The sequence below is a fragment of the Giraffa tippelskirchi genome, chromosome 14, assembly GCF_054371585.1.
Source record: "Giraffa tippelskirchi isolate mGirTip1 chromosome 14, T2T-mGirTip1v1.2.pri, whole genome shotgun sequence".
Taxonomy (NCBI): domain Eukaryota; kingdom Metazoa; phylum Chordata; class Mammalia; order Artiodactyla; family Giraffidae; genus Giraffa; species Giraffa tippelskirchi.
This window is the reverse complement of record NC_137288.1, coordinates 63,329,100-63,351,978: the sequence shown is the minus strand read 5'-3', so window position 1 is coordinate 63,351,978 and position 22,879 is coordinate 63,329,100. Positions and strand designations below refer to the sequence as shown.

Genomic DNA, 22,879 nt, shown 5'->3' with positions numbered 1-22,879 from the left:
AAAACATTAAAAAAAAAAAAGAGAGAGAGAGAGAAAACAGGTATTTCTCTGAAAGGAAGAACAATAAACTTAAAACTGACCTCTCAACAGAAATGATACACGTCAAAGAAAGTAACAGCTAGTCTAGAATTCTACATCCTGAAAAAATATGCTTCAAAAAAATAAATAAACCCACAAAATAAAAACGTTTTTAGAAAAACAAAAACTGAGTTTATCACTAGCTAACCTGCACCAAAGAAAACTTTAAAGGGAGTTACCTAACCAGAAAGAAACGACAGATGAAAACGAAGAGTAAATATGTGGGTAACTATATTTTAATGAGAATTAATGTCTTGTGAGCTTTAAATGTATTTAGAGTTAAAATTCATAACAGAAATCAGAAAACCAGGAAGAGGTACATACAGCTAAATTATTCAAAGATGCTACCATTAGTGACAGGAAAAATTTGAATTTGATTGTAATAAATCAAAGGCAAATGTTAATATCTCTAGGCTATCCACTATACAAAATAGCAAGTGAATATATAAAAAGTTGTTAGAGTGAAAATTCAATGGTTATAAAATGATTAATTTTACAAAGGCATGAAAGAAGCAAAAAGAATACTGAAATCACTATGACCAACATAGACAAAGGATAATAGTTAGAAACCCAACAATGTCAATAATCAAGTTCCAATGGACTAAACATTCCCCAAATTAAACAATTAAGAATATCAGACTGGTTAAACATTAAAGACATATAAATCTATAAATTTTAGAAACAGAAAAAGATGTATCATGCAGTATCACCAAATTAACTGTTAAGACCATAATAATATCAAATTTTCCAGATTTCTTTTTAAAGCAATTTTAGGAATATAAACACATTATAGGGAAAAAAAAACAATTTCCTATTTCCTTGTTGGTTTAATTTTTTCTTATCTTTTTTGTATTATGGCTGTCTATTTGAAAAATAAAAAGTAAAGCACCTAGCTAAATAAAGATCATAATTGTTTCTTAAAGGAGGACAGGTAAGCTTTCCAGGGTGTGATGGCAATTCCAGAATGATTCTTTCTCCTGATTTCCAGACTGGCATCTTCTACTTATATGAGCTTAGAAGAAAATAGAGTTTTGAAACCATCAAATGTCATGATCAAAACACCCTGGGGGATGGTTTTTTTCATAAACTTCATTGCCAGGATCAAAGTTCCTTGGTCATTCTTTATTGCTTCAGTTCAGTTCAGTTTAGTTCAGTTCAGTCACTCAGTTGTGTCTGACTCTTTGCGACCCCATGGACCACAGCACGCCAGGCTTCCCTGTCCATCACCAACTCCTGGAGTTTACCCAAACTCATGCCCATCAAGTCGGTGATGCCATCCAACCATCTCATCCCCTGTCATTACCTTTTCCCCCTGCCCTCAATCTTTCCCAGGGTCAGGGTCTTTTCAAATGAGTCAGCTCTTCGCATCAGGTGGCCAAAGTATTGCTTTGGCCAAAGTATTTGCTTTATTGCTTACTTTATCTTTTAATCTGATATATTTATATACCTCCCCCTCCCCCCTCTCCCTTTCAGATCTTTCCTCTGTATGATCTAGAATTGTCATGACGTGATCAGCAAATGAATCTATCTCCCCAACCTCTTTCTCAACACTGCCCTTCCACTTTGTGCCCCAGGCGTCTATGGTCACAGTCACTATTGGCTGGGTAACATGAGGATGACTTTGCAAATGCCACTGCCTGCTTGCACCTCTTCTTTTGCCGAAGCACATGTCTGGTAAAACCCCACCCTAGCTGTGTACTGTATCATGTGTCTTTCATGTACCTCCCCTGAGGAGTTGAACATTTCTGGAGAAAATGTTCACACCCTGTCTGGCAACACTACTCAGCAGTAGCAGCCTCAGTTTCTTAGTCATGATGATAAAATATTACATCCACTCCCCCACCTCCATATTAAAACTTCCCCATATTACTTCCTATTGGTCTCATAGCTCCTCTCACACTCCAGTGAGAAAAAAGAAATAATGCATCTTGAACGTTTCCATCTTTTTACAAATAAAACTCAGAGCTACCTGCAGAGTCCTATCTCTTCTCCTCTCTTCCTGCCATCCCTGCTTCTAAGATCATGCTCTCATATAGGGAGATACCTATAGCCTGAAACATCTTTTCCCAAAGATCTTGGGGGATTCTCCTCTCTCCTACATCATCAGTCTTGCACTTACTCTGACCACTTCCATCAATATTTTTAAATGCTCTGATTTTCATAAAGCAACTTCTGTGATGCTACATCTCCCACTGCTATGGCTACATTTCTCGATTCCCTTCTCAAGGGTTGTCTATTTAATATCTTCTTTTAATGCTCACCAACTCCATTAGCCCAAGCTTCTCTGGTCAAAATAATCAAGATGATATACTGCCAAATCTAATGAACACTAATTTCCCACTTAACCTTTCACTCCTTCATTTGTGAAATAATAATTTCCTCCTTTGGTTTAAATACCACTATTCTCTCCTGATTTTCATCCTATGTCACTGGATGCTGCTTTCTCTTGACTTCTAATCACTAGTTGTCCCTAAGGCATGGTCTGAGGCAGACTTCTTTTTTTCTCTCAACATATCCTGTCAACTGTCAAGCTTACATCACCTCCCAAACTACTTCCTCTGAGCTCTAGGTAAGTATGGTCATTTAAATGTCTCATATATACCCCAAACATCAGAGCCTCCACTATTCTATTCTTCCCCAGCCATTCCCAAATCAATACACATCAGCAATTTGAATCCAGACAGCGGCTGTAAATCCAGCCAGCTGCTGAAGCAAAAATCCTGAGTATTCTTGAGTTTCCCTTTCTCCTATTCCTCACATCGAAGGTTCCACCTCTCTCACCAGCATGACTGAAATGGCCTCCAAGTGGTCTCTGCTTGAGCTCATGATAATCCATTCTCTGCAAGTATCTGCAGAACAATTTTTAAAACTTTTAATTTTGAAATAATGGCAGATTTACAAGAAACTGCAAACATAGTACAGAGAGGTCCTCATGTCCCCTTCACCCCATTTCCCCCAATGGTTATGTCCTGCATGCCTACAGTGAATATCAAAACCAGGAAATTAACAATAGCATAAAGAATGTATACAGTGCTAGGCCATTTGATCACACAGCACAGTTTCACATAACCAATACTGCAAGGGAGAAACTAAAGTTACAACGATCACAAGACTAGCTTTGCTTAAAATCCTTTAACAAACTAACTTTTTATTTTGGTTAAGCCAAAAGTTCAAACTCCTCCCCCTGGCCTACATGGTCAGCTCCCTGCCCAATTCTTCACCTCATCCTGTGCCTCTGAGTCCCTCATCATCTATACTCCAATTTCACCATTTACACGTTCTCTTTCCCAACAGGCTGACCTTGTCTTTAACTCATGCCCTTTTTAAGATATTCTTCTCTATACCTGAAGTACTCTGATCACTCTATAATACACCCAAACCTGTTCTCTCTCAGCACCTGCATGTCCTTCCGTGGATCACAGCCCAATTTGCAGTCATATACATATTTGTCTGCATATCTGACTTCTGTATTTCTCCTCTACCAGAATATCAATTCCAGTGGAAAAATAAAAAGTAAGTCATGATCATCTTCTATCTTTATTACCTAGCTTAGAGCCTTAACCTATGTTAATGCTTATGTGTTAAGCTAAGGTGTTTCACTAATGAATAAATAAAATGGGTAGAAAAAAAAAGATATTTGTAAAATAAGAAGGGAAAATTCATAGCCTGAAAATATTCTGAGAACCTTTGATGAAAGACTCCATGTAAATACAACTGAAGTTACTTGCCTCTGCAGTGTGGCCCACCTCCTGTGTGTGTAATTTAAGTCTGCATCAAGGGGGAAATTGCTTCCCCCCACCCCCTGCATACAGCTCCTAAACATCAGGTTTGAAAGACGGAACTCCAGTTTAACACAGAGTCCTCTTTTAACTTTGGAAGCCAGGAGGAAGCATGAGTATTGGTCTGGGAACACAGTCTTTTCTCTGTCCTTCAAAAGGGGGCATGGTATCTTTGTCCTCAGCATCCAAAATCAAATATTTTCCTGCTATGCCAAACAAATACTATCAGTGATGTCCAACTCTGATTAAGTCCTAAAAATAAATACATAAGCCAGACATCAGGGAAAAGGGAAGGAGATATTAAATAACAATGTTAATCATTTAAAATTCTTTGAGAATCTTTGGTGAACGACTAGGCTAGCTAAATGTAAAGAGCCATTTACCTGAAAGCAGATACCTGGTTTCAAGCTCCAGCTCTGCTCCCAACTAGCTAAGACCAGCTATTTTACCTGTCTCACTCTCAGTTTTCTGGTCATGAAAGCAAAGGAATTTGGTGCCAAACTAAAGACCCTTCTGGTTCTCACAATGTTTGAAGCTATTCTTAATCCAGAGTGGTACTGAGCTAGTCAAAAGTTCTTCCACTTTTTCCCTAACACCTTATAGGAAAACCCAAACAAACTTTCTGGTCAGGCCAATATTTCACGAGCTACCATGTGAGTAGGGTAGAAAAATGGAAGAAAAAGGGAAATAAAACTCTTACTGTTAACTGGCTAATGCTTTTCAAGTAGGTGATCTCTTTTGCATGAAAAAAAAAAAAAAACCTTCATTATTTTCTCTCTTGTTTCACTGTAGCATGCCATTATTTCTATCTTGTTAAAAGCTCCTATTATAGAAACTGCCAGATCTATTAGTATATCTTAATGACCACATCTTGTGCTGCTTTTAGCCTCTAGTGGGGCAAAATTGCCATGATTTATGCTTTCCTAACAATGATATTTTTACATTAGGAAGCAATTAAAGAGCCCAACAGCACTCCTGGGAACATCAAAAGACTGGAAAAGGAACACCATCATCTTGATTTATATCTGCTCTAATTATATTTACAGAAAACTTATAAAAGAAGAAGATTGTGTCAAAATGTTTATGGTGCTTGTAATAAATGTTTGTAAAAAGAGAACATCCATGCTTCATGCTGACTGTAGAACAGCATATACCGTGAGGGATAACGGGCTGGACGAGGTCACATCAGGATGACAAGCAGTATCAGGTCTCAGACTTGTCAACCCAAGAAATTCAGATGAAAGGATTTCACTCCAGGGTGAAGCCTCTATCCTGTGTGTGTCCTGTCTCACAGAGTGATGATGACCTCAAATTTTACTTGGACAAGGGGTAACATTCTCTATGATTTTAACTTTTTATTTTGTATTGGTATATAGCCAGTTAACATTGCTATGATAGTTTCAGGTGACTAGCAAAGGGCCTCAGCCATATATATTCATATATCCATTCTCCCCCAAATTCCCCTCCCATCTGGGCTGCCACGTAACACTGACAGAGTTAACTGTGCTGTATACTAGGGCCTTGCTGGTTATCTATTTAAATATAGCAGAGCGTGCCTGTGGACCCCAAACTCCCTAACTATCCCATCCCCTCATCCTTCACCACAGTAACCTTAAGTTTGTTCTCTGAGAGTCTGTTTCTGTTTTGTAAGCTCATTTGTATCATTTCTTATTTAGATTTTGCATATAAGCAATGTCATATGATATTTCTCCTTCTCTGACTTTCTTTACTAGTATGATAATTTCTAGTTTGATCCATGTTGCTGGGGGCAGCATCATCTACATCTGCAACCATGCGGGACCTATTAACAAAAATATCCACTGTGAATATAACAGCTAAAAAGGCAAAGCTCTCCTACCAGCAGTGAGCAGGATCAAGGCCAGGAAAGACTGCATCCCTTCTCCAAGATACAGGCTGTTGAGAATCAATTCTTCTCATTCAAATGACAGATTTACTTCTCCCGTTTCTGAGGTCTCACCATGCAATGTTTATTTCTATCTTCCTTCGTGTATTTAGTTTTATTTTGCCTGTCTTATTCATTTAGTATCAAAACCTTACTTAATCATGCAGAGGGTGTACAATGCGTAAGAATACTTGTAGAAAAGTGGTATCCAATCAGAATATGAATCTTCCCATTTAAATCTTTCTGAGCTTTCCAGATTGAGTCAAGAGGTTGGTAGCAATCTAAACTCCATACTTCTCATAAACTGACAGAGGCCTTCCTTCCACCAGCAGCACCATCATCATCCGGGAGCTTGTTTGAATGAAGGATCTCCATCTCAGACTTACAGAATCAGAGTGAGCAATTTAGCCGGTGAGTCATGGGTATGTTAACATTTGAAAAATACTGTAAAAGGGTTAAGGTTGGTGAGGGTGGGGTAGTGGTGGGGGGTAGTGTCAATGTACTATCAGGGAAATTTAATCATGACACCGCAAGGTTCAGAGCTCTGAAATAAAAGGAAGGAGAAAAGGAGGAAGAGGAAGAGGAGGAGGAGTGGGGAGGGAGAGGAGGACGACGGGGAGCAGGAGAGGAAGTGGGGGGGTTGGAAGGGGAGAGGGAAGGAGGGGAGACAGAGGAGGAAGGAGGGATGGAGGACAAGGACTAGAAAGAGGAAGGAGGAGGCGGCAGTGGCTTTTCAACGTCTTGTCACAAATTCCTCCTTTCCAAATTTCCCCTGAAATGCACCAAAGCTTTAATACCATATACCCAGCAGATACCCTTTCCACACTAGGCGTATGCCGAGAGCACAGTAAACTTCCTTCACCCCCAAGCCCCCTGCTTCGAGAAAGCAGTCTTATACCTGCCTCCTGCCTAGAAACAGCAGTTAAATGGCAGGTGTTTCTCTGGAGCTCAAAACTTGGCATTCAAATAATAATAATGAAGCTTCAGTGTCTACAGGATAAGACTTTTACAGCACTCCAGAGTACGTTTGGAGTACCCCACAGATTAAACAGTAGTTCACGTCAGTTCAATGCCATCCACACGAATACTTCTATGGAAAGGGTAAGGCAGAGGTCAAATCTAGTTTCATGGATGCATTTTCCTCACTCCTTTCTCCCTATAGGTTATCCTACATCAATGCCAGCGTTGAACACATTAAGGATCCCCCAACCTGTTTCCCGGTCACGTGTTCCTCACTGGACAGAATGTATTAATATGCAAAAGCATATTAATATTAATACTGGATGTAATTAAATTATTAATACTGGATGAAAGAAAAAAAAAACATTGACTTTGTTTCCCCTTCTCTTTGTTTCCACTGCTTCAAGGAAGTCTGAGGTTTACTTTTAAATTAAATTGTCTTTAATCGGCTGTATCTGGTTAAATTTTTTGTTAGAAACTGTGGATACTTACAGCACTGGAGGATCTGAAGAAATGTAGTTAACTAAAGGAGAGTCTCAAGAAATGAGGAATAATTCTGAGAAAAGTGAGAAGGGTGGTAGAACAAACCAACAAAGAAGACAGACAAAACTGCTTTTGTTTCTTTCCTTTTAGAGCTTCACCCCCTTCTATTCTAAAACCAAGGAAGATACAATGCTGATTCAGAATGAAAGAAACACTTGGTTCAGAGGGGGACAGTCGGTCAGATGCACATGCAATCAGAACCGTGCCATCATCTTTGGCGATTAAATATGTGATGCTAGGGAAGATCTTCTCTGGCTCCAAAAGACTAAATATCTTAAAGGAGATTCATATGCTGACTCTCCTGGTGGTCAGAGAGTGAAGGTTTATGTAATTGTCTAAGGGCCATTAGAGTGGGTATTTGCATGCTTCCTCTAATGTTTATTCTTCTAATTAATTTAGTGCTTTTTATCATTTCAACATGCTTTCCACTGTTATTGATCACAGCATCCCAGGGAGACAGCCTGGGCAGAAAGTATTTTCTCAGTTTTATAGATGTGGTTGGTAACTGAGCACTTTAGAAGTACAGACAGTCTCAATGATAAATTGAGGACAAGAGCTCAGTTTAAGAGTGTCTGAGTGAAAGTGAAAGTGTTAGTTGCTCAGTCGTGTCTGACTTTTTGCAACCCCATGGACGGTAGCCCTCCAGGCTCCTCTGTTCATGGAATTCTCCAGGTAAGAACACTGGAGTGGGTTTCCATTCCCTCCTCCAGGGGATTTTCCTGACCCAGGGATCAAACCCAGGTCTCCTGCATTGCAGGCAGATTCTTTACCATCTTCTACCAGGGAAGAATATTTATCACCCATTAGCCTTTCTAGCTGCATCTATTGATATATTTTACAATGATGAAGAAATCCCTTTAGATTTCTTAGTTGCTCATAGTGATGATACAGTGACTATTGTCACAATTCAGCAAGGACTACTGGACTCACCCAATATGCAGAAAATCCAGAGATAAGCAGGTATTCAATCCAGTTACCCACTAACTCTCCCCATCCAAAGCACGATTCTGGAAGCATCTTCAATACAGTTATTAACTCCTGTCTATTTAAAGGTTTCTGGGTGAAAGCATTTCATGTGGTTTCTGAGTTGTACATTCTAAGTCTAAAATTTGAAGCTGCATCCTGCCTAAAAGAGTTTTCCCTGTTCCCCACAGAGAGCAATAGCATATGTCTCTACTATTTGAGAGAGAGTGAGTAATTCACCAAATCAGAACATTCTGTAAAAGACACCGTTTTGCTTTGACGCTCTTGTGTGACTGCCACTGACTTGAATGAGAATTACACACATCTGTCATTGGGCAGAACCAACCCCATTATTTATTAGAGCTGACACCCACCATTTTCCATAAAACCTTCCTCTAGTCAATAATTAACAGATATAAGGCTCACAGATTTGTGGTCCATACTCTATCTCTCTGATGAGTAAAACATGGTAATGAAAGAAAATGAGCCAGGGACACATTCTCTAGGCCTGAGTGCATTCTTCCTGGTTCCCATGGTGGCATAACTAGATCTTCCATCCGTGGTGATTAAAGGGGAAACACACAGCTTCAGTGATTGTCTCTTGGCTATCACGCAGTGTGTTCCCGTAAGTCATATAAATCCATTTGACTAATGGGTACAGCTCAACTGTTTTCTATGTTGCAGAATTGTTGGCGGGCTACATGAAGCCATGAGGTCCACCTTTAGGAATCCATAACCCTGAACTCTATCCTTGCTACTCACATCACTGACCTGCATGCCGGTTGTATTGGCATCTGTTGGAGTTTATTAGAAATGGGACCCCACATAGGCCTCCTGAATCACAAACCCTGGTGTGTCTCCCATTTGCATTTAACGAACTCTCCACGTGATTCTGATGCTGACTGAAGTTTGAGAAACACTGCTCTCAACCATTATCTTTGTTATTGTTTAGTCACTAAGTCGTATCCAACTCTTCGACCCCATGGACTGTACCCTATCAGGCTCCTCTGCCCATGGGATTTCTCAGGCAAAAATACTGGAGTAGGTTGCTAGTTCCTTCATCCAGGGTATCTTCCCAACCCAGGGATTGAACCCATGTCTCCAGCATTGGCAGGCAGATTCTTTACCACTAAGCCACCAGGGAAGCTTAGTGTGGACTATTATCTACAACCTTGTAAAACAGGTTGGAAAATAATTCCCATCTGGGAAAGGACGGAAAAGTAGTACTAGCGTTTTTTTTTTCTTCTTCTGTTCTTGTGTGCTTGCATTTTATATCCCCAAATTATATTACTTTGTAATATAAAATTTATTTTCAAAGAAAAATTATCCACCTTATTTTTTATTAATTTTGTAAATCATAGTCATTGTTGAATTACCGTTTTTCATTTGGAAAAAAGGTTGTTTTGCATGTTTAAATACATTCCTATTCTGCCATTTAAATACTTCCTGGGGACTTCCCGGTGGTCCTGTGGTTAAGATCTCACCTTCCAACGTAGGGAGTGTAGGTTCACTCGCTGGTTGGGGAACTAAGACCCCACATGCCTTGCAGCCAAAACACCAAAACATAAAGCAGAAGTAATATTGTAAAAATAATTCAATAAAGACTTCAAAAATTTGTTTGTTGTTCTTTGAATTGTAATTATTTGGTATGCCTTGATGTATTCTGGAATTTTTTTCATTGCACTGTAATAAACTATACCAAATGAAACACTCATAATAATGTACTTTTGTTTTCCAAATTTCTGTATCATTATATATTTCTCCCTTACTAGTAAGCCAGAACTACCGAAGCACTCTTTTCTCTTTGGGGGTACAAATGTTGCAGTAGGAAGAGATTCTGCTCATTTTCCACTATCCCCCCAAGTCTGCTGAGCCTCAACAAGAGTGGCCATTTGTGCTACAGCACCTCGTAATGGGGCTGGGGGTGGGTAAAAGCTATCAGTGCCGATACCCAGCCAGACAGTGCATAAAAATGTCTAATGATACAATTTATCTGCTAGACTAAAATACATTTCATAGGATGAGAGAAATAACTCTTTTCGTGGTGCATTCTCAGTGCATTCTGCATTCAAACGTCCTAAAATGTTCTCTGGCAATGCCGTCCATATCGCAATGATGGATAACTGCTCTCCCACAGCATTGCAAAGTGATTATTAATCTATAAGCATCCGCCTGCTGAGGTATTCCATGGTTTTAAGAAAGTTAAGAACCATTTCCACACTGTTGGAGCTATTACAATCTTCTTGCCGCCTTCAGTGTGGGACCCCCTGTCAGTTACCATATTTCTTTATTAATTTAAGCTGACTGTCAAGACTGCTCAGCACCATACAGTCTAGTTCTAGAACCACGGGGCGGGGGGGGGGGGGGAAACGGCATGTCATGAGAGACTGTTACTGGCTTCACTAATGGGACGGATCACTCATCACCACGTGGGATCTTCATGCTAACAAGTCTCAAAGGCCAGAATAACAGAAGCATCATATAATATCACAGAACGTCAGAGGAAAAAAAGAACCTTTGACATCATCAAAACCAGTTAATTTTGAGGGGGAGGGGAACAGGAAAATTTGCCCTCTGACCTTAAAGATGATTGATAACAGAATCTGGCCAGTTTCCATGTATTCTGACTACTGCAACATTGATGTTTCCACTAAATTATACAAGAGCAGAAGCTGACAAAGGAATGCTGAATGGGAACAGGATAAGAGTACTTGAGATCTTCCTAGAGAAGGTGCTGAGGTTCATTATAAGTTCCATCACTTCTCTCAGGCAAAACAGATTACAGGAAAATAAAAAATAATGCCAGGAGGTGCTGTGGCCAACCAAAAGCAGAGACCCCTCTGCTCTGAGCCTAAGAAAGACAGGAGGAGCAAGGATCTAGCAAACCCCAAGGAGGAGAAGCCTGAGTGGGACAGTCTTGATAATTATCACCTCCAAGCTGGGGGGACAGAGTTCAGTTTCAAACAGAATAAAGGAAAAGTAAGTTATGAGAAGGCAGATGGTTGTAAAGTCGGTTACTTTTCTTTATTCCTGATCCCCATTTAAGGAAAATCACTAGTATGAAACATTGGGTTGGCCAAAAAAGTTCACTTGGGTTTTTCTGTAAGATGTTACGGAATATGGTCCATAAGATGTTTTCATAACATCTGATGGAAAAACACAAATGAACTTTTTGGTCAACCCAATATAAAAGCAAAGTAAAAGAATCTAGAGGAAAGAGAACTGATTTAGGGGAAAAACTGTTGAGAAAAAAAATACAAGTAAGACAAATACCTATATTTCCAGAGAGATGAGAAGAAATTGCCTCCATTGAACAAAAATATAAAACTGTAAAGATGGAACATTCACAGAACAGAAAAGAGCTCTTGGATATTAAAAATATATGATTGCAGAAGTAGATGTGAGAGAAAGACCTCCTAGGAAGCAATGCACAAAGGTCAAAACATATAAAATGGGTGAGAATACAGAATAATATTGGGGGAAAAAAAAGCACTAGAAGTTCAACATCCAAATATCAGGAGTTCCAGAAAGAGACTGATGCAGGACAGGAATTCATAAAAAAATACATAAATAATTCAGGAACATTTCCAGAACTGAGGGCATGATTTTCCAGACCGGACGCCCTGCCAAGAGAAAGGAAGACAAGGGTATAGAGGGTTAATGGTGGCCACCTGCATGATAGTTCCTCCTAGAACCTGTGAATGCACCTTGATTTGAATAAAGGGTCTTTGCAGACATAATTAAGTTAAAGCTGTTGAGATGAGGTCATCCTCATATGAGAAAGGCAGAGGCAGATTCGGCTGAGACACCGAGGACACGGGCACGTGTAGAGGGCAGTGGACTGACTGGTATGATAACCGAGGCAAGGCGTACCTGCAGGCACCGGAAGCTACGAGAGGCCGGGGAGGGTGGTCCTGGACCCCTGGGGGTAGCACCACCATGCCAAGACCTTGACTTGGGACGCCTGGCCTCCAGACTGCAAGGGAATAAACTTCCCTTGTTTTCAATCACTACGTTTGTGATGATTTTTTAGAGTAACCCTAGGACACAAATAGAAGAGATGCAGGAAACGGTAGCTCCAACACAGAAGAGAGACAAAGAGGATCATTAGGATGGAAGTGAAGGGAGATCCCAGAATGATAACTGTGCTGTCAGTCGAGAATGGCTCTGGAAGAAGCTTCTTCCAAAAGATGACGATAACTGAAGACTTCCTGGTATCAATAACATTGGGTTGGCCAAAAAGTCTGTTCAGGTTTTCCTGTAAACCCAAGTAAACTTTTTGGCCAGCTCAATATTTCAAAAGGATATTTAGACAATTGGCATATAGTATGGGTTGAGTTAGAGGCCGGTACAGAAACCATTAAGCAAATGAAATGGAAAGATAAGTAAGATTTCCTAGGTCATAACAAAGTGAAAGAAAGTGAAGTCGCTCAGTTGTGTCTGACTCTTTGGGACCCCATGGACTGTAGCCTACCAGGCTCCTCCATCCATAGGATTTTCCAGGCAAGAGTACTGGAGTCGGTTGCCATTTCCTTCTCTAGCGGATCTTCCTGACCCAGGGATTGAACCCAGGTCTCCTGCATTATGGGCAGACACTTTACCATCTGAGCCACCAGGGAAGTCACAATAGGGTAGATAAATAACACCCAACTAATCAAAATTACAATCCAGCTACATATTGGGAGGGTTAAAAATGAAAGTAAGTGTGGGTTTATGAGCCTGGCTGTCTGTATGCATGGGAGGCTGAGTGTGACGGGACAAAGGTAGAGGATCAGCCAAATGCCAAATTCTTATCTTCCATAAAACTGAATCTATAAAACTGAAAAATGAATAAATTGCAATGCATGCATGTTAATTTGTGATATGACAGTAAATGTCAAAATATTAACAATCATCTAAACAATTGAAAACAGTTACCTTCGAGGAACAGCAATACTTTTGGTAATAATTTAGTAAAAGATCTAGTACTTAATATAATAAATCTAACTAAAATTAAATAATGTTAATGTTACTCATATAGGATTTACTACATTTCAGATCTTGTTTTAGGTGCCATACTCACTTTTCTTCAGCATAATCTTGTGGTGAGGGTACTATTTATCCTCATTCTACTGATAAGGTCACTGAGGCCACATGGTAACACATTAGTATGAGAGCCAGATTGAGAACCTAAATTGAGTCAGATTTAGAAGCAGAGTTCCTGCTTTAATCTCAACATTTCTTATAAAAGAAAATGTGGGAGGGGCGCTGGGCATACTTTTTGCCAAACCTTGTACAACTGAAAGAGTTTGAAAATTATGTATAAAATTAATGTTGGTTTAAAAACATAACCACTAGAGATAACCAGAAGCTGAAAGCCACTACTACTATGACATTTTGGGGGGTTTACTTTGCTTCAGAATCAGAGTTAGTCTGGGGTAGAGATGCACAGGAATATAGTCACAGTAGGGATAGAAGTTTCCCTGTTCAGGTAAAAACTTGGTCTAAACCACTCGTGGTAGCTCCAGGCATCAAATGATACAAGCTGGAAAACACAGTCCCAAGACTACTTATGACAGGCAGAAGGGGGTCAAATGTGTGGATGCCCAAAGAAGGGGAAACTTGGGAAATTCCTGAGAAAACAGCCTTGGGAAGACAGCCTTACGCCAAAGCACCAGACTGGCACACATCTTAGAATATGTGCATTTTTGTGTCAAGACTTCATTCCCATTGATTGAACCAACACCTGTGTAAGCCTCAGAAAGTTTAAGAATTTGAAGAAATTAATTTGCATGAAAATGAAGCAAAATATTTAAACCTCAATAAGTGTGTTTGCTTTCTTTAGCTGTGCCTGAGCTTACTTACGAAAATTATCTCCATTCTACATGAAATGAGTAGATGAGATATTCAAGGACACACTCATTAAAGGTAATAGATTTTTAATTTAGCCTCTACCATGATACATTGTGATAGAAAATTTTGAAAGAGGAACAAATTGCTTCTAGTAATCTTAAAGAGATTTTCTTAAATATTTGACCTACTCAAAATAGGTGTATGAAAATGATGTCTAGGTCTAGAAACAGATTTTGAAAAAAATGTACTTTGGGGTATATCCAAGCCCTGAATACTACAGTGAATTGGCTAATTTGGTTGACAATGCAGAAAGCCAAATAAAATTATTACAGCTTCAGAAATGACAGATCCTTTATATTTATGGCTGCCAAAGGATAAATTCAGCAAGGATATTCATGAGACCTCCTTGTATTTCTAATAATTGGCATAGTTAATACTTTATGAGTGTTTATCAGGAACAAGGCACTGTTCTAATTGCTCTACAAATATATTAATGACTTTCTTTCTCACAACAAGCTCATCATACCGGTGCTATTATCTTCACTATTTCATAGACAATGGCAGGAAGAGATCTATCGGGACTCTCAACCTTTGGGGGCAGCTCTAGAACCCAGGCTCTGCAGCACTGCATTATTGAGGAATAGGTTTGCTTACTGACACAAGAGCTTGAACTTCATAAGATCTTCCCTGAAGAAAATGTGTCAAGAGACCAAGTGATGTGTGCCGGTCATTTACAGCTATATTCCTTGTCTCACTTTAGTAACCTTAAGAAACCAGAGAAGAATCTTCATTTTAAGCAAATGAATTAGAATAGGTGGATAACTGAAGTAGCCATATGTTTATCTCTATTGAATAAATTAGAAGTGCTTGCTTTTTTTTCTGGAATATTAGGCTGATACCATCTTGAATGAGGGCAGCGGAACAGACAGACCAAGCCTCTTAGATTTAGGCTAATCTGGGGCTTCCCTGGTGGCTCAGACCGTAAAGACTCTGCCTGCAGTGCGGGAGACCCGGGTTCAACCCCTGGGTTGGGAAGATCCCCTGGAGAGGAAATGGCAACCCACTCCAGTAGCTTTGCCTGGAAAATTCTATGGGCAGAGGAGGCTGGCAGGTTACAGTCTGTGGGTCAAAAAGAGTCAGACATGACTGAGCAACGAACACTGGAGTCTGGATCCAAATCTCAGCTTGCATACTCGTGGCCTATGTGACTTTGGAAAAAATTCTTTTTTTTAGGGGGAAATTTTTTGACTTCTCTGAGTCTTAGGGTTATTAACACATGTGACTATGTTGTGAAGAGAACTATATGGAATATGTAGCATAGACCTAGGGCTCCATTTATGTTAGCATTCTTTATGATTGATGGACTCTATTATGAGCATAGGATTTGGTACCAGTTAAGAAATACCTCAGCAGAAGGCAATGGCAACCCACTCCAGTACTCTTGCCTGGAAAATTCCATGGACGGAAGAGCCTGGTGGGCTGCAGTCCACGGGGTCGCTACGAGTCAGACATGACTGAGTGACTTCACTTTCACTTTTCCCTTTCATGCACTGGAGAAGGAAATGGCAACCCACTCCAGTATTCTTGCCTGGAGGATCCCGGGGACGGCGGAGCCTGGTGGGCTGCTGTCTATGGGGTCACACAGAGTCGGACACGACTGAAGCGACTTAGCAGGAGCAGCACGAAATAACTCAGATCTGAGAACAAAAACATTTTATGAAATAGTTTCCTTTAGTATGGTTAAAGCCGAGCTCAGAACCCAAGAGAGAGAGAGAAAGTGGTCTTCAGAGATTCACTTTAGCTTGGGAGGTCTTCATTTTCTCTATTGATTTTTTTTTAAGCTATGTTGATACAGAAAATATAAAATTTAACAGGAAAATTTGCTTGCATTTGTACTCAAACTGCATTTGAATGGATTAGCTAACAACCATGATTTTGGAATTAGTGTGTGAGGAAGAGAGCACCACCTGAAATAAAACTCAGAAAGGTGGGGTGGAGGGGCACACAGGGAGTGGAGAGAGAGAGAACAAGGAGGCAGGGAGACAGGAGCGCAGGGAAGATCCTACAGATGGCTTAGTAGATTTCATTGTTCAGGGACATTCCCAAAATCATATCTAAGTAAGCTACAAGCTGTAGTAGAAATTTCAAGTTAGGACCAAGGGATGGGGGACTCCCTGGTGGCCCAGCGGTTAGGACTCCAGTCTTCCACTGCAGGGGGCACAGGTTTCATCCCCAGTCCCTGGTCAAGGAACAAAGATCTCCACAAGCCACATAGTACAAGAAAAAAAAAAAAAAAAAAAAGAAACAAAACAAAACTCCAAGGGACAAAGAATAAAATGATCACAGGGTGCTTAGAGTCTCCAAACTGATGAAATGGCTTTTTGTGGTAGATGACCTTCCTAACACAAGCAGTAAAAGAAAACCTTACCTGAGAAATATGGGTTGAGTAGGAAGATGAAATCCATCCTCTTAAGCAAAGATAATCTATATATGCTTTAGCATTTAAAAGGTAGAAATCACTGGACCTCTACAGGGAGTCTGATATTGTGCTAAGCATCACACACATTTGCATACACATTGCTTAATTTTCATAAACAGGCCTATGAGGTAGTTAATTATGATACCCACCATTTTCAAAGAGAGAAACTGAGGAACAGAAGTCAACCAACTTTCCTCGAGATAATGCCTAGTGTTAGCAATCTCATGCCAGGGCCAACAAGCTTCCTTCCCACACCAACAAGCCATACCTCAACTGCCTGTGCAAGATCCACATTTTCTAGCACAATGCTTTCCTTGCATGTAGTATGTGTTTGGTAAAAACTGAATATTCCTCCTACAATTAAAGACTTTGAAGGCTTCTGTGAGAATGCACCCATAAGAGTATTAGCTCCTTAAGTCATGATTAACCAAAAATCCCTCAGCAGGGATTAATTTATCAGATTAGCCTAGCAGAAAACATGGATCTGAGGATTCAGGACAAAGGAAAATGCATATTTCATCTAAGAGCAGAAGAAAGATAATGTTCATAGTATAAGACACTTCCTGCTGAGGCTCAATAATGGGATACTGGGAACCTCTGACATCCAATCGAGAAGATGGTAATTTGAGTGGGCAAAAAAGATGCTAACTCTCCCCCATCCTTCATATTATGACAGGGTGACTGTCCATGGCTATAGGGCCACACATCTAACCATATCAGAATCCAACCTTTTCTCAAGATTTGGGAGGCTCCAACATCAAGTCAATTCCTTTTCAGAAAATGAAGATTTAAGATGCATTAAAACAAGTGGCATCAGCCACGAAGAGGCATCAGCCACCAGTACTACCTAATGGAATACGCTGACCTACCGTAAGAGGAGCCTGGCAGGCAACAGTCCAGGGGGTTGCAAAGAGTCGGACACGCCTGAGTGACTGACACACATCATAAGACAGGATGAATTCAAACTTCAGGGGGCACCAAAGAAGGAAAATCCTAGCATCACAAATGCCTGAGCTACCAAATTCTGAGGCCATGATGCTGGTAATTCTTTCCATGGCTTGGTGTTATGAAGACTGCTGTGGAAATAGCCCACTATTTTTCTTATGCTTGTTAAAATTGGGCTTTTGTCACATACAACTAAAAGACAGAAGCAAAACTTCATCCTATCATACTTTTAGTTTGTTCTCTACTGTTTTCCCCAAGGCACTCATAAGCGACATTTACATGATTCTCATGCTTAGGTTATAAGTTCTATGTAGCCCATCTTACCACTAGAATTTAACTCTAACTTGAGTGGGAAATAAAATTCTACTGTGAGGTTTTTTGGCACGAAGCAGTTAACCTACACTGGATTTTAGGGGAAGTGGCTTATCCAAAGTCACCCAGCCAATTACAAGGAGACCAGAACTAGGACGAAAACTTTGCTCATTTAATGCTGTCTCCCCAAGACACTACATCATCTCTAACAGATGTGTAAAGGTCAAAGGGTGTAATTAAATTTTTATCTCCATCTAAATGAATGCTTTTGACTAAGCCAGCATGCTTAAAAGGCAATGGTATTACATGACAAATTATACAAATGAGAAGCTCACCCTATCTGTGCAACATTAAATGAGTAAAGGAAAACCACTGCCTTTGGCTCAGAGAGCACTTCACATCAGCTTAATTAAACATCAACAGAAAGACACACAAATGCGTGCACGCACGCACGCACGCGCACACACACACACTCCCCCTAAAACAATCGCGAGTCTCAAACTGAGGTTCATTACACAGACAAACTAGATGATTTGAAATAAAACTTCAAATGGCTTCTGTTAGAGAGGAAGGAAAAAGAACAAAAGGGAACAGAGACAATGTATCTACATTTATGGAATATAAACTATGGTTGAAGCTCTCAGGTGCCCAAGCTACAAGCATCTCATTTTTAGCCTTGAAGCTCACAGAGGACGATTTTGATTTTCACTGAGCTCGTGCTGTAGGTAAGAAAGCTGACTTTGGTGAGACGGCTGGCTTGTATCTATCTCTAGAGCTTTCCTTCGGTTGGTTGTTTAAGGATTCAGATGTTTCAAAATAGTATCAAAGTTCTTTCGAAAGTGCGCATGCAATTGTTATCTGGAAGGGAACTAGTCTTCCTGCTAAAATTATGTCCAATGATTTTCTTTAAAATATGGATGATCATAGAAGGTAGAGTAGGGTGGGAATGGGACTGACGGGGGTAGAACGCTGATTGAAATTAAGATTCGAGCTTGGGCTTCCCTGGTGGCTCAGAGGTTAAACTGTCTGCTCGCAATGCGGGAGACCGGGGTTCAATCCCTGGGCCAGGAAGATCCCATGGAGAAGGAAATGGCAACCCACTCTAGTATTCTTGCCTGGAGAATCCCATGGAGAGAGGAGCCTGGTAGGCTACAGTCCACGGGGTCTCAAAGAGTTGGACATGGCTGAGCGACTTCACTTTTCACTTTTCTAATAGTTGCAAGTAATCCATCTGTCTGAGGCTTCCCTGGTGGCTCAGTGGTAGAAACAATCTGTTAGCCAATGCTGCAGATGCTGGTTTGATCCCTGGGTCAGGAAGATACCTGGAGAAGGAAAGGGCAACCCACCCCAGTATTCTTGCCTGGAAAATCCTATGGACAGAGGAGCTTGGTGAGTTACAGTCCATGGGGTCACAAAAGAGTCAGACATGACTTAGCAACTAAACAACAATCTGTCTGCTAGACAGAAAGATACTGGGGAAATTTAGAATTATTACCTTTAATTAATATATGTCCCTTGCTCTACAAACCTTTCCTTAATTCTAACCCCTGCTTTTACCCACACCCTCTTCTAACATCTCCTTACCACATAGCTTGGAAAGCCCAAGAATCTCTCCTAATGGCTGAAATGGAAAAAACTCTTCCTTTCTTGGACGGCAGGTAGAATGAAGAGGGTGATAAGAACTCCCTTCTGTTTTCAGGAAAATGAAACCTCATTCCATCTCTACCTCCACCCTCATGGGGAGGGGGAAAACACTTGGCTCACACCTTCTTGTTTCACCAACCCAATTTTTTCCTGTTTCAAGCACAAAAGTAATTACGGGCCCAGCTATAAATATCGAGTCTTTTACCTTGACAGAAAGCGGGAATGATACAAGAGTTTAATGGTATTATTTATTATCCACCTTGCACACATTATTTTCTGCCACTGTTGGAGCTTTGTGTTCATTTTCTTGCAAACGGTTATTTTCATATTAGCTTTACCCTGATGCTTTACTACTGAATTTGAATGTGTCTAGAACGCATTCTATTTTCCATCTGGAAGTCAGTAGAAAGGCCTTAAAACATCCCCATAAAATTGCTGAAGTATTATCTATCTCTAGATACAGAGAAAGTAAACTGCAGGCAGATCAAGCATTTCCTGGGTTTCCAGCCAGAATGCCTATGATTAGACATCAGCTTCTTTACAGGTTACTGTGGGGGTGGGGAGTTGGCAGCAGCAAATTTTAAAGCTGAGTTCAGTTCCCTCAGAACTTCCCTATATGCTGCTGCTGCTGCTAAGTCGCTTCAGTCGTGTCCAACTCTGTGCGACCCCATAAATGGCAGCCCACCAGGCTCCGCCGTCCCTGGGATTCTCCAGGCAAGAATACTGGAGTGGGTGGCCATTTCCTTCTCCAGTGCATGAAAGGGAAAAGTGAAAGTGAAGTCGCTCAGTCGTGTCCAACTCTTAGCGACCCCATGGACTGTAGCCCACCAGGCTCCTCCGTCCATGGGATTTTCCAGGCGAGAGTACTGGAGTGGGGTGCCATTGCCTTCTCCGTTCCCTATATGTTCTTATTCAAATTAGAGAAAGCCTAAAGAAGAATATCAATAGCAGAGGCATAATTTACTAAAACTGAAGCTCCAATACTTTGCCCACCTGACGCAAAGAGCCCACTCATTGGAAAAGACCCTGATGCTGGGAAAGACTGAAGGCAGGAGGAGAAGGGGGCGACAGAGGATAAGATGGTTGGATGGCATCATTGACTCAATGAACATGAGTTTGAGCAAGCTCCAGGAGAAGGTGAAGGACAGGCAAGCTTGGCCTGCTGCCGCCCATGGGGTCGCAAAGAGTCAGACATGACTGAGTGACTGAACAAGAACCACAAACTTTAGTGGACGCCAGTTCAGGAAATGAGACTCTTAAAGACCAAATGGTGAAGCTCATTAAGCAACAGAGTAAAGAAAACCAGTCTGGAGACCCCACTCCAGTGTCCTCCAAAACCTAATTTGAAAGTCACCGCTTGGGCTCTCTGAGCTCTCTGAGCCCTGGAGGGCAGAACCAGCTGGAGGGGCAGAGAGCTGAGATGTTTCCTGGGTCTGTCTCTAGCAAGCTGTGGGATCATGGACAACTGACCTCACTTCTCTGGACCTCCACTTCCTGATCTGTGAAATTCTGCAACTCTACACAGCTTCAGTGACTTCAGTGGGTGAAGGAAGGGTTTGCTTTTGTTACCAAGACTGAAGCCAAGGTCAAGAGACTCTAGGGCCTGACATTTAAATTCATTACTAAATCAAACTAGACTTCTTAAACTGATGTTTCCAACAGGCTTGAAATCAGCAGACATGGAGAAGGCAGAGAGGATGCCTGAAAAGTTGGTTCATTTGGAATCGTGGACATTTTCCCTATATTCTTCTCTTGATAAGTCTTACAATCTCCTGTCCTCTTGACCATAGTGTTCACCTTCTTCTTATACCCCCTTATCTCTCTACACCAGTATGGTAATGTTGTATGAACTGCTTTATTATTTTTCTCTGATAAGCCTATTAGAATTTAAGAGCAAAAAGTTGAAGAGATTTTCTTCTGCTTAAGTTGTTCCCATAAAGGGTTCAACAGGATTAAGCCTAAAGCACCTTGGAGACAGCAAAGTTTTTAGCAAGACTATATCCATTGATTTAAAACAAAATGTGGCCTGTCAGTTAAATTCAGGGTCTTTGCTGGACCTGAGAAATACATCAGAAGAAAGTGGATGGTGCTTTGGTGGACTCTCCTTGCTCACCATTTCAAAGTTAATTTATAGGAGGAATTGAGTCTCTGGCCAGAAAGACTCCACTGAGAAAGTAAACAGAGGCCCTAGAGGAAGATAAGTGACTTCAAGTTAAACATGGAGGAAGGTGATGTAGTATGAGAAATGCCAACTGATTTGTTAAATGAAACAGACTCACAAACTTAGAAAACTTATGGGGGGAAAGGTAGGGGGCAGGTAAATTAGAGGTTGGGATTAACATACACACAGAACTATATATAAAACATAAAGAACAAGGACCTACCGTATAGCACAAGGAACTCTACTCAGTACTCTGTAATAACCTATATGGGAAAAGAATCTGAGTTAGATATTAAGTGTGTGTGTGTGTATACAAAACTTAATCACTCTGCTATACACCTGAAACTAACAAACACTGTAAATCAATTATACTTCAATATAAAATAAAAATTATTAAAAAAACAAACAAACATAAAAGTTCAGGCTGCCCCAGTCTTCCTCTAAAAGGTGAGCTATCTGAGAGCCAGGAATGAAGGGCTGGGGACTTCTGACAACCATAATCCTGGCAGCATGGCTGGAACCCACATATTTCAGAACTCCGAAAGCATCCTTTCCACTGAACCATGAGCCCCTAAGCTCAAAGCAGAAATCAGCTTCTAAAAACAACAGAACCATCTAGGGAACCGGACTTCCAACACTGGGCGACTTTGAAAAGACTTGATTTTTTTCAAAACTTTGCTTGCTCATTAGTAACAGACTTTCCAAAAGAAATATTTCCAAATTATGGCTTTAGGTTTTGATGCATAAGCTTTCCTAAAGTGGACAGGCATGGCTGGCATCACTGTGAAAGACAGGGTCCAGGGGAGGGGGTGGGGGTTAGAGGTGAACAACTTACCCAGTCAAGAGGGTTTCCATGTTTTCCTCCTCCTGTAGCCGTTTCTAGCCCCGCATCCTCCACCCCTTGACTGCCTCCTTCCTATGTGCATCTGGGGTTTGTCAAATACTGTCCTGAATTAAAAGTGCTACAATACTCTGTGAAGATGGGCTGCAAGCCTGAACTTGGGCCAAAAACACTGAGGTCACTCTCATGACAGATACTGTCAGGTTACCCAGAAGAACTTTCCTCTCTCTTTAAGAATAAAGACAGTGATTCAAGAAAATGGCACACTCATTTGGCAGCAGGACAACAGCATCTGAAGCGAACCGTAGATTTCAGTGCTGGGCTTCAAATTTCCCTCCGCCAGCGCATCCGCCAAGCTCGGGCCACTGAATCAGCAACACCGAAAACTGAGCTCCACGCATCTCCAGGGACAAAACGTGTGAGAGAAGGCCATGGACGA

The 22,879-nt window shown here is 40.9% G+C and overlaps 1 protein-coding gene across 1 annotated transcript in view; it reads right to left on the bottom strand.

Moving 5' to 3' along the window:
- The window catches only part of DCC (DCC netrin 1 receptor), a 1,991,552-nt gene that overhangs the window by 1,080,038 nt on the left and 888,635 nt on the right, over positions 1–22,879 (bottom strand). The gene's annotated exons all lie outside the window — the stretch shown is intronic.